The sequence below is a fragment of the Aythya marila genome, assembly GCF_965140915.1.
Source record: "Aythya marila genome assembly, chromosome: 2".
Classification (NCBI taxonomy): domain Eukaryota; kingdom Metazoa; phylum Chordata; class Aves; order Anseriformes; family Anatidae; genus Aythya; species Aythya marila.
The window spans coordinates 135432624-135442666 of record NC_139043.1 but is presented as its reverse complement, the minus strand read 5'-3'; the positions used below and the strand labels follow the sequence as shown (position 1 = coordinate 135442666).

The window sequence follows — 10043 nt, the reverse complement described above, 5'->3', positions numbered from 1 at the left end:
GGTTTTAGAGCACGGTTTCTTCAGATTTGCCTGCCTTATTTTCAGTGTTGTTTTTGCACCACTCTATCTCTCATCTAAGATTTCAAGTATCGAACATATCATCTAAAGGCCCCTTGAGATTTAAGACTACCTATGAGGGAGGGTGCGAAATAAAACCAAGAAAAGCAATCTTGATGGTAATGACTGCTGCTCTGAAATACCGATATGATAAACATCTGGCTAAAAGAGAATTTTGTTCTGTATATACCTCTGTTACTGAAAAAAAAGGACAGCCATACCTTTTAATATGTCTATAACAGCTTCCTTTTCACAGGTTGATAGTAAAGAATGAATCCTGTACACTAGGTTTCAAGGAATGCAATCTGTCTTTCTCATAGGACCAGAAAGAGGACCTTAACTTACTTCCTCCTGAAGTTGTCATAGGGAGTTTCACAGTTTCTGCATAACGAGAGGAATCAGTTTAGATTGTCTGCAGGTCAGTAAGATTTCCTTTATTGTTTATTATTATATCCAGATACCTCCAACAAGGAAGCCCATTTTGGTGGGCACTTTCCAGATCCAAGACAGTTTCTTCGCTCAGGGTGTTCTCACACTAAAACAGCAGAAGGAAGTAAGAAAAAAAAAATCAATCATGGAGTGATTAAGTGATTTTTTTACAGTGTTGCAAGACAAGTTGGTGAGCAAGATAAAGTCAACTGGAGTGCAAAGTGGAGGCAGTATGACTACTGCACAGTATTTCATACTAGACGTGCTCTGGCACTGTGAGGTGTATCAGCACAAAAAGCTCAGAGGAGGAACGTGGTTTCATTTTGAAGTATCGAAACAGAAGACCTACGAAGTTCCTGGGTCTGCAGCTGATCTGGAGATTGAGTTTTGCGTTGGTCAGCTAATCTCTCAGCCTGGTTTTCATTTCTTGAGTAAGGAGAAACGATCAACTCACCAGTGTATTGTAGAGGGGCTCGTTAGCTAGGTAGCTCTTTTTCTAACCAGAATATTTCTGGTCATAAGATGTCAGAGAAATGCAAATTAAGTAATTTGCTCAGAAATTCAGTAACACCGTTGTGTAATACTGTCTCTTATATTCAGAATTTCCAAGTCTAGCAGATACTTAAAATTAACATGCACTTTAACCTTAACCTGGAAATAAAGCATCTTAAAGGCTGTGATTGGATCTGCTTAGATGCAATTGCCTCATGATACCCAAAGTTGCCTTTTAACAGAACTGATTTCTTCCTCAGCTGACACACAAGGTAATTTCTGAAGCCAGTGGTTTCTGACATTGTTCCTGTTTCTGAAGCCAGCTCTTTGTTAAATTGTCACTTGATTCGCATTTGAATTGGTGATTAAAATAAGTCTTAAATTATCTGAGAATTCTTACGTTAGAAAGCTTTTCCGCCGTTCTGTTTTCTTCCATTTCAACATTAATCTTTGTTAATTGGTTACTTGGGAAACACTTCGTGAAATTCAGTAAGCAATCCATAATCTTGCAGAAATCATTGCCAGTTGTTACTGCATTTCTCATTCCTTACGTTGGGACTGTCTAGAAGAATTCAAGCACTGCACGTTATAATAACCCCGAGTTCTCTGTAAACATGGTAAGTGCCAAAATACTCTTGAATCATCATAAATCTCAAAACTCTTAATATTATAAAAATTGTTTATGGTGACAGGAGAGATAATTCTGTACAAACACTTGCAGGTGGTATGATACATGTATTGTCTTAAAAGTATTCGACTGTTTCAGCTGAATTAGTGCTTCCTGGCATCTTTTGTGCAGAGATTAAAAATACTTCAAAGACGGACACTTAAAATATACATTAGTGGGAAACAAATGCAATTTATTGGTAGTTCTTTACTGTTTGTTGCTGAGCGAAGTGTTCCCAGGGTCATGCTGCCAGTGAAATCCGAGATGAAAACTCAAAGTCTCAGATTGACAGTGAGATTACCTGGTGCAGTCTGTGCTCTTACGCAAAGCAGAGCTGGTGCTCTGATGTTGCAGCTGAGGCAGTTTGTGTGCAGAACCCTGAAAAATCTCTACTGTAGGTATTCAGAGTTTGTAAACCACTAAGCTAAGCATTAAACAACCATTATTACCTAATGGCTGTGATGAGACAATTATTGTTCTTCATTAGTGCCAAGGGTATCGGAAATCTATTGGAAATTGCCAGAACTGAAAAGGAAAAATCAGAATTTCTGCTGAAATCAAAGTGTGAGCACGTCACTCCTGTGTCTGCCAGTGCCGTGTTCTTTCAGTTTGCGATTTTAAGCTACCTGCTGGGTAAAAATGAGGAGACGTTTGGAGCAGAATTTGTTGTGTGGCATGGTTTGCAGAACATAGGAGGGAAATGCAATGAGCCAGGACAGCAGCAGGGGAGGCAGAGCAGGGTGATGCCGTTATGAATCACGGCTTAGGAGCCAATCCCAGTGCCTGTAAGAAGTGCGAGGAGGGAGCAGCAATAGCCTCTTAGCAGGGAGAAGGATTTCACCGGCTTGTGATTGCCCCGTTTCATAGTCCTGCAACCCGAGCTGGCCCTTCTTGACTTTCAGTGTCTGCAGCGCTGCTATTTCAGACAACTGCATGTTTGAATGTGTGCCTGCATTAACAGCTGCTCGCGGGGAAGCCGTGCTGGTTCCTCTTATAGAAGAATCCTTCTGCACATAGGTTATCAGCCGTTTAACCAACTGTGGGCAGAAGCTCCTTGTAAAACACTATTTCTGCTCTGTTAAATTATGATTATCTAAATATCAGAAGGCAGGCATGCTGATGAAGGATCAAGTACATGCAAAAATATCTCATTTTCCATTGCAAAGAAAAAAAAAAAAACAAGAATAGATAACATTCTCTTAATGCAAAGCAAGAAGAAAATCGTAGTAAATTTGTTATGACCTGCAGAAGGTGAAATTCTCATTAAGCCACCTTCCCTAGTAAGAGGACTTTTTCAGGTAACATTATAACCTCTGGCAGGTAAGTTTTCTCGTTGAAAGTGGCGCGGTGTGAAGGCAGTAATGCCTAAAGGTTGCTAAAAATGCTTAAACAGGCATGAAGGCAGCTGTAGCGGCTTAATGAAGCATACGCATTGAAACAGAACTAAATAATAAAGATAGCTGACTTCTGGGAGGCCGTGTGAAGTGCTGTGTGCTCTTCCCCGTATCGTTGTCTCCTTGCAGGCTGAGTGCTGGCCTTGCCTGTTTGGTAGAGACACTGAGGTCTGGAGACACCCATAGGTCTAAGCCGTCAAGAACAGCTTCTGTAGGGAGCACAAATAAAAATGAAATATGTTACTAAAAATCACGTCAGCCTGCGTGGGGACTACTCCGTCCTGCCAGACGTTTTGTTACAGAACTGGAGTTTTTCCCATTTATGGTGCTGGTTCGAGGCCTTGTGGCAGCTGATGAACACCAGTGGCTAACGTGGGGCTTGAACTGAAGGCTGTTTCCAAAAATTTTTAATTACAGTAGAAGTCCGGGCTTTTTTCTTTGTTTCAAAGTTCAAGGAACTTTTATTTAATCTAATGTTTGCTAGAATTATAGCCTGCAAATGTACTCAGATAATGAGCATGTGTGTGTCCATGCTCTGTGCGCTCCTGTGCCAAAATGAGGTTTCAGATCAGCGAGCGAGGCCTCCAGTGAGATCAGCTTGGAATAAGTCTAATTTAAGGAATTCTGGTTTTTGTCATCTCTCATCAGATTGCTGTTTAATCAAACATCAGCTTGCTTTTTATTCATTGCACTGACTTCCTAACCTATTTTCTTGGTCCCCACGTACAGTTTTGGGAAGTGTAGATCCTGTTACCTGCCTCACAAAGCGGTGCTTCACTGACCAAGCTCCATTAGTTTGACAGTAAGTGAATCCTTCAGTTTCACAACACGAGTCAGTTCTCCTTGTTTTTTTTTTTTTAGAGTTATACTATCTGATTTACAAAGTGATCAACTCTTGCTGGTATGGTACAATTTGTTTAGCTAAGGACTCGGTTTGCTTGTCCAGATTTTACGTGAAATGCAAGAATGGTTGGGGATCTGTTGGTGTTGGGTTTAACTGGTCCTCCAGAATACCTCTGCGGGTGGAGCAGACAGCCTGAAGTTTAAAAGGAGATCTGGCAATAATGCTGGAGGGGTGTCTATTCCTTACGTTTTCAGGCTTTCCAGGATCCTGGGAATAGTGTTTGGAGTCACTCTGCCGGAAGGACAGTATCTTTGTAGAAGATCTTGGCCTTTATGTATGTTCTGAAATTCAAAGGTAAAAAGTTTAGAAAGCTCTTTTCTTCCTCCAGGCAGCAAGCTGTGCTTCAAGAGAACAGTTAGGAATAAGTTACCCCCATCCTTTACATGTATTTTTAAGCCAGAAAAGCAATCTAACAACTAGTCAGATTTAAGGCTTAGCTCAAGTCAAGGTACGAGGCCACAGACTTTGTTTCTCGCCTACACCCAGCCACCTCCAGCTTTGTTCCTGGTGTGCTCTCCTGCCCCTGCACTAGTGCTAGCACGCATCTGACCCCAGGGTCCTGGCTCAGGAGCTGTGCCAGCCAGCCCTACCAGAAAGTTACTCCCACTCCCCCAGCATTCTTCCCAATTCTGCTCCTCCCCGTTGTTTCATCTCCTGCCCTCCACTCCATGCTTCTGTGGTGTTTCACCGAGGCTGGAGATCACCCCATTTCTTTTTTTTGCCAGGAATTCTGTTCGTAAAACACATTTCCTCCCCAAAACGTCTCGCCGTGCCCATTGCTTATGGTACTCTCTTCCATCCTACTGGAACCACGGTACTCTACCAGGTGTCCCCATTTGTCTGTGCTGTGGCGGGGAAGATTTCCCATTTTGAAGAGTGGGTTATCAGTCAGCTCCAGGTCACCAGTTCACAGCTGGCACTAGCACTCATGTTTTTCACTTACACTTTCCTGTAATAACGCCGCAAGAAGCTAACCTTGCTGTATGAGCCTCGGTTTCAGTTTTACTTCCTTTCTCTGGTGATATATTTGATTCTTTTGGTACCTTCACTAAACCAAACTAAGTCGTGTGGGCACTGGAACAAGCTCCCCGGGGTAGTGGTCACAGCACCAAGCCCATGAGAGTTAGAAGCATTGGACAGTGCTCTTAGATATTTACTTTAATTTTTAGGTCATCTTGTGTGGAGCCGGGAGTTGTACTCAGTGATCCTTGTTCCTTTCAACTCGAGATGTTCTGTTCTATTTAAGAAGCATTCTCCAAAAGTTTACTAACTCAGGATCTGAGGTTCGATGCAGCTTTGTGGCACATGAAGGCAGACTGCTGAAAGTAATGGATCAAAAAAAGTAAGGGGAAAGAATCGGAGAGAGAGATTAGCAACTTCCTTAGAAACTGCAGATATTTCTGAGGAAAACTGGGCAGACGTGGACATACTCCAGGCAAGAAGAACAGTTTCGGGGAAAATGTTTTCGTTTTCATTCTTCCAGACACAGATATCTAAGTGTCATTTTACCAGAGCTCTTGAAATGAGAAAAACATTCCCAGTTTTGTAACAAGAAGCATATGCAGAGCTGGAGCTTTTCCTCTTGACTAAAACTGATAAGATTTTTATTGGGAACATTATTTGTAACATCATTTAAGATGTTTATTTGTACTGGGGCTTGGAAGTCTGCATTTCTGCAATGCTGCTGTGTAGCACAAGCAGTGTCTGGTTCTGACTTGACGCACGGAGTAAGTTTAGAATGTCAGGTTCTAAATTAAGCATCAGAATATGCGATTTCTGCATCTATTTTTTATATTTGGGTATTGGATCGGGCGCTTTTTCAGCTGCTTGACTTTACCCAAAGCCAAGTTCAAGTAAGGCCGTTCAATTCTTTATTCCCTGCTTTCTGTTTTTTTGCTTGCTGATACTTTTTTGTCACTTGAATCTCAGCCTCTCCCGATGCACAAGAAGGATTGTTGTCAGTACTTAAATTAGAATCTGCCAGCAATCCCAGGTCGGGATTTATTCCATGACTTCAGTTATGCAAGCGTGAATTGGATACAGCCAGGGGAGGGGATGTGGAGCAGGCTGTTCGCAGCTTAATCTCTGTGTGTTAGGGCCTCTGCAATCCCATTCTGGTTGTGCAGAGCATTGTGTCAGGTGGGACAGCTCTCTTCTCTTCACCTAGAAAAGGAAACGGACTTTTTATGGCTGGAAACCCCTTACAGAATGGAAATGAACTCTATTCCCACTACAAAGCCGGATGCCAGGCAGTCTGGTTATAGTATTGTCACGTACTCAGCACTTTATTTCACGCTCATCTTGGTTACTGTCTGACTCGAAAGGTGTTTGAAACCCGGGGGTCAGTTGTTCCATTTACTTTTCTCAGGTTTCTGAAAATATGTCACCTTTAGGAGAAGTTAACATTTAAATTGATGATTTGTACATACAAATTGCTGCAAAACTGAGGAGCAGCCATATGTAACATAGCAGAGTAGCGTAGAAATAGTCTCCCAGAAGGTGGGATAGCAGCATCACTTCTGATTTCTTACAGTCTTGTGGTTGCCAGGATCTCTATGGAAGAGAACAGTCCTGGATTCTATGAATATTAAAGCTATCTTGCGATAAATCTCAATAAACTTCCTTTGAAATCGCAGATATATTCCATTTTCTTTCTTCTGGCAATCTCACGGCATAAAACTGTTATGTCTGACTTGCAGTTTTGCTAGAAGCACTGTCAGCAAAATCTCCCTTGTGTTATTCTTGCACTCCTGACTAACTCCTAGCTAACCTGCTGGTGAGTGTGACAACTTAAACGGATGATGGCTCGAGGTTTTTGAATGGCAGAAAACATTTGTTTCTTTATCTGTACCTTTTGTTCCTTAGATTCCTCTTGTCCCTGAAGAGTTTGCTGGAAATACGCATTCCGCAGTAAGTCAGCATGGCCTGCTGGATGGAGCAGGAGGCAGATTGGGGAGTTATAAAGCCAAGCAATTGCTTGCTGTGTGGCCTTAGAAAACCTGCTTAACCTCTGCTTCCCCACCAATAAAATCAGCATAACTTATAAATCTTTGAGTGATGTTGTCATTAATACGTGTAAAGCTCCGAAACTGGTCGCTTGCAGGCTTTTTTACGTGAATTGTGTTAATTGCACCCAATATGTGCTATGCGTAATCTAATGACAAAGGAATGTATATTCCTTGATATGTCATTTATTAACCTAATTGGTGCTTCCTGTTATTTCCTCGGCACCCTCAGGCATGCATGAATTGCAGACAAAAGCTTTGATCTGTCATCACTCACCAGCTGAGACTCCTGCACCCGTGCATGAAGTCCCGTTGGGTTCAGTGGCTGTGGGCAAGAGCAGCTGATGCCCAGAGATGATTGAGATTCGTTATCGTGGTGAAGTACTGAAGACCTCCCTGTTTTCATCAAGATGTAATGGAAATGGAAGAAGACAAAAATACAGAAGCCGAGCCAGGTGTCTGGAGTTTCCTGACGTTTTTAAGAAACACATTCTTGAGGTCAGTGCCTCTGGCTTGGCTTCAGAGTCGGCAGAGTAGGAAGGATTATGACCACGGCACTTCCCTTTCTTCTTTCTGGTGGATGTAGGGGCTCTCACATTTCCCTGCTGAGCAGGGAATCAGTTTTCATTCTGGAAACAAGTCTGGCAGCAACAGGATGTAAGAGCTACAGCCTCAGAGCTTTGGAAAGTCTTCAGTGACATTTCACTACCCCTAGCACATCATTTAACGACAGCGCTTGATGGCCAGGTCCTAAATCCAGCACCCAGTCGCAGAAGTCAGGCCAGATGTTGCACCTGTGTGTGCATGAAGCTAGGGGAGAGCTCTCCAGCCATGTCTTGGACGAGCTGTGGAGTTACTTTGCTCAGAGTGCTCCGATCCCACAGCTATTCAAATCTCCCCAGGGTGATGACTAACTTTTAAAAGGGGGCTTCTTTCTTTACTGCAGCATTTCCAAGTCTTACTTATTCTGCTCCCTGGATTGCCGGTCCAGGCACTCACCCAGGATCGTGTCTCAAAGGTCTCGTTCAGTTCTCACCTGGCCCTTGCCTGCACCAGGTCCTGTGCAATATGGGTTGGTGCCAAACATCCTCACAGCCATGGAGGAGGGAAATAGTTTGTGGTTATCCAGAAAGAAGAGATCGGGGAAATTCGGGAGGTAGGGGGAGCAAAAGCAATGAAGAAACAACTCCCAAAACAAGAGGGAGGAAGAGTAAAGGGAACACAAAAGAGAAAAGGGAACACAAGGTCCTGATGGCAGGTCGTGCTTGATGAGGCTTTATTTCGGCTGGACAAGTCCTCTGTGTGTGGTGGTAAAATTATTAATATTTATGATTCGGGATGTCTGACTAAGAAATTTATGCTAGCTAAAAGAACATTCCTTCCCTCTAAAAGCAAACATGCTGTGATTGTTAGGGAGATTGCCTTGATTTTGGTGGAGCTTTTCATGCAACATCAGAGACGAGTCTCGCATGGAAGCAGGCTGGAGAGTTCTCAGAGCTACAAGAGGTGTAAGCAGCCAGGCTTAGAGCTCCTGCGTAAGCTTTGTTGTTTCTGTTTTCTTTTGTGTTGTGCTTCATAAAATGTCCTTTACCACAGATTTTATTGCACTGGCTTGGGGAAAGGTCAAGTGTGAACAACCTGGACATCTCTCGTCGGGTGTTTATGTCTTAGCCTCCACTGGCCCCATGGACCACTCAGTGATGTCACTTCTTGATTGTTAAATTTAAAAATAGAGAAATTTTTCTCTCTCCAATCAAAGGCTCATCTTCATTTAGAGCAGTTGAGTCCTTTGCATTCCCTTACTTGGCCGCCTGCTCGTCTTTCATGAGGATAAACATAGAGTTTGAGGGAATTTCCCAGGTGGAAACTCCCTGTTCTTTATGAGAACGCTGTGTGCGATGGTAACTGTCTGCAACAGCCACTTCACTTTGCTTTCAGGCCAGTATCCTTTTTAATTAGCTTCATTGTCTTTCTTGGGAGGAGAAGAAGGCTGAGAAGAGGACTTACCGGCCCCTTATTAGTTGTCCAGATTCCAACCTCACTTTCCCCGCCGTAAATCCAGAGTACCTCCACTGAAGCTTTGACATGACTCCAGCTTTGGGCTCTGAAATTGCCACTCCTCATCGTCACGAGGCCCATGGTGCACCCAGATATCCGGCACAGATTGACAGTGCTGTTCAATGAACAAACCCATTCCTTTCCCTTTCCAGCTGTATGAATTGCGGGCAATTCTCCAGCGATCCACAGTCCAGAAAAATATTTTGGGATATGAGCTGCTCATTAGTTCATCGGAGAGATTTCCATGCTTTAGCTGGGCAGCTAACTCAGAACAAGTAACTTATTCAGGGGGTTTTGTCTTTCCTCTTCCATGAATATAAATATCTGGGTGTAATTAATGATAGAAACACAAAAGGCCGGGAATCCTGAATGACAGTTACTCTGAATGGGGAAGAGATTGGTAACCTTACATTGCTTAAATCCTGTCCGTGGCAGACTATAGCTTCTTAAAACCCATTAAAAGTGTAGATTCCTCTTCTAAAGACAAGATTAACATTTTTTTTTTAATCACCAAATTCTCTTCCAGGACTTTGTACAAGCTGTAAACCAACAAATGTCTGTGCAGTCACAGATCACAAGCTCCGGCAGATTTTTATCTGAGCCACCCAGCTGCACAGCCCGTGTCAAAGACCAACTCCTGCGCTCTGCCAAGACTAGGTTGCTGGGTTTGATTTTTTTTTATTATTATTTTTAATGAGCCAGTTCTAAAATGAGGTAATTGCCTGCTTTTGCAAGCCTAGATGATAGAGACACTGCTTTGGTTGAACTATAGTGATGAACAGACTGAGCCATTCCAGAAGCTCTTTCAGTTTAGGTCACTCAGCTCTGCAACTGCAAAATAAATTTAGGTTTTGGAAGGGATGAATCTAAAGTTTAATAATCTCTGTTCTTTTCTAAGCAATTTTAAGAAAAATTACCATAACAAGTGCACGGTGCAGGTCTACAGCCTGTTCCCTCAGCCCTTGCAGGCACAGGTACTGATGTGCTGGAATTCAGCAGCAGTGCTTGCGTTCCTAAAAACTGCCTGCAAAAAAAAG

The 10043-nt window shown here is 42.9% G+C and overlaps 1 long non-coding RNA gene across 2 annotated transcripts; it reads left to right on the top strand.

Moving 5' to 3' along the window:
• The first annotated feature begins 97 nt into the window (after positions 1-97).
• LOC309875164 lies at positions 98-6873 on the top strand. 2 transcript variants are annotated; one of them, XR_014316998.1, is made up of 5 exons: positions 98-475; positions 1491-1595; positions 3769-3841; positions 4138-4217; positions 6809-6873. It is a non-coding gene; the product is annotated as an uncharacterized lncRNA (long non-coding RNA). The 2 variants fall into 2 exon arrangements; XR_014316999.1 differs by having other exon boundaries at positions 458-1595.
• The last annotated feature ends 3170 nt before the right edge of the window (positions 6874-10043 follow it).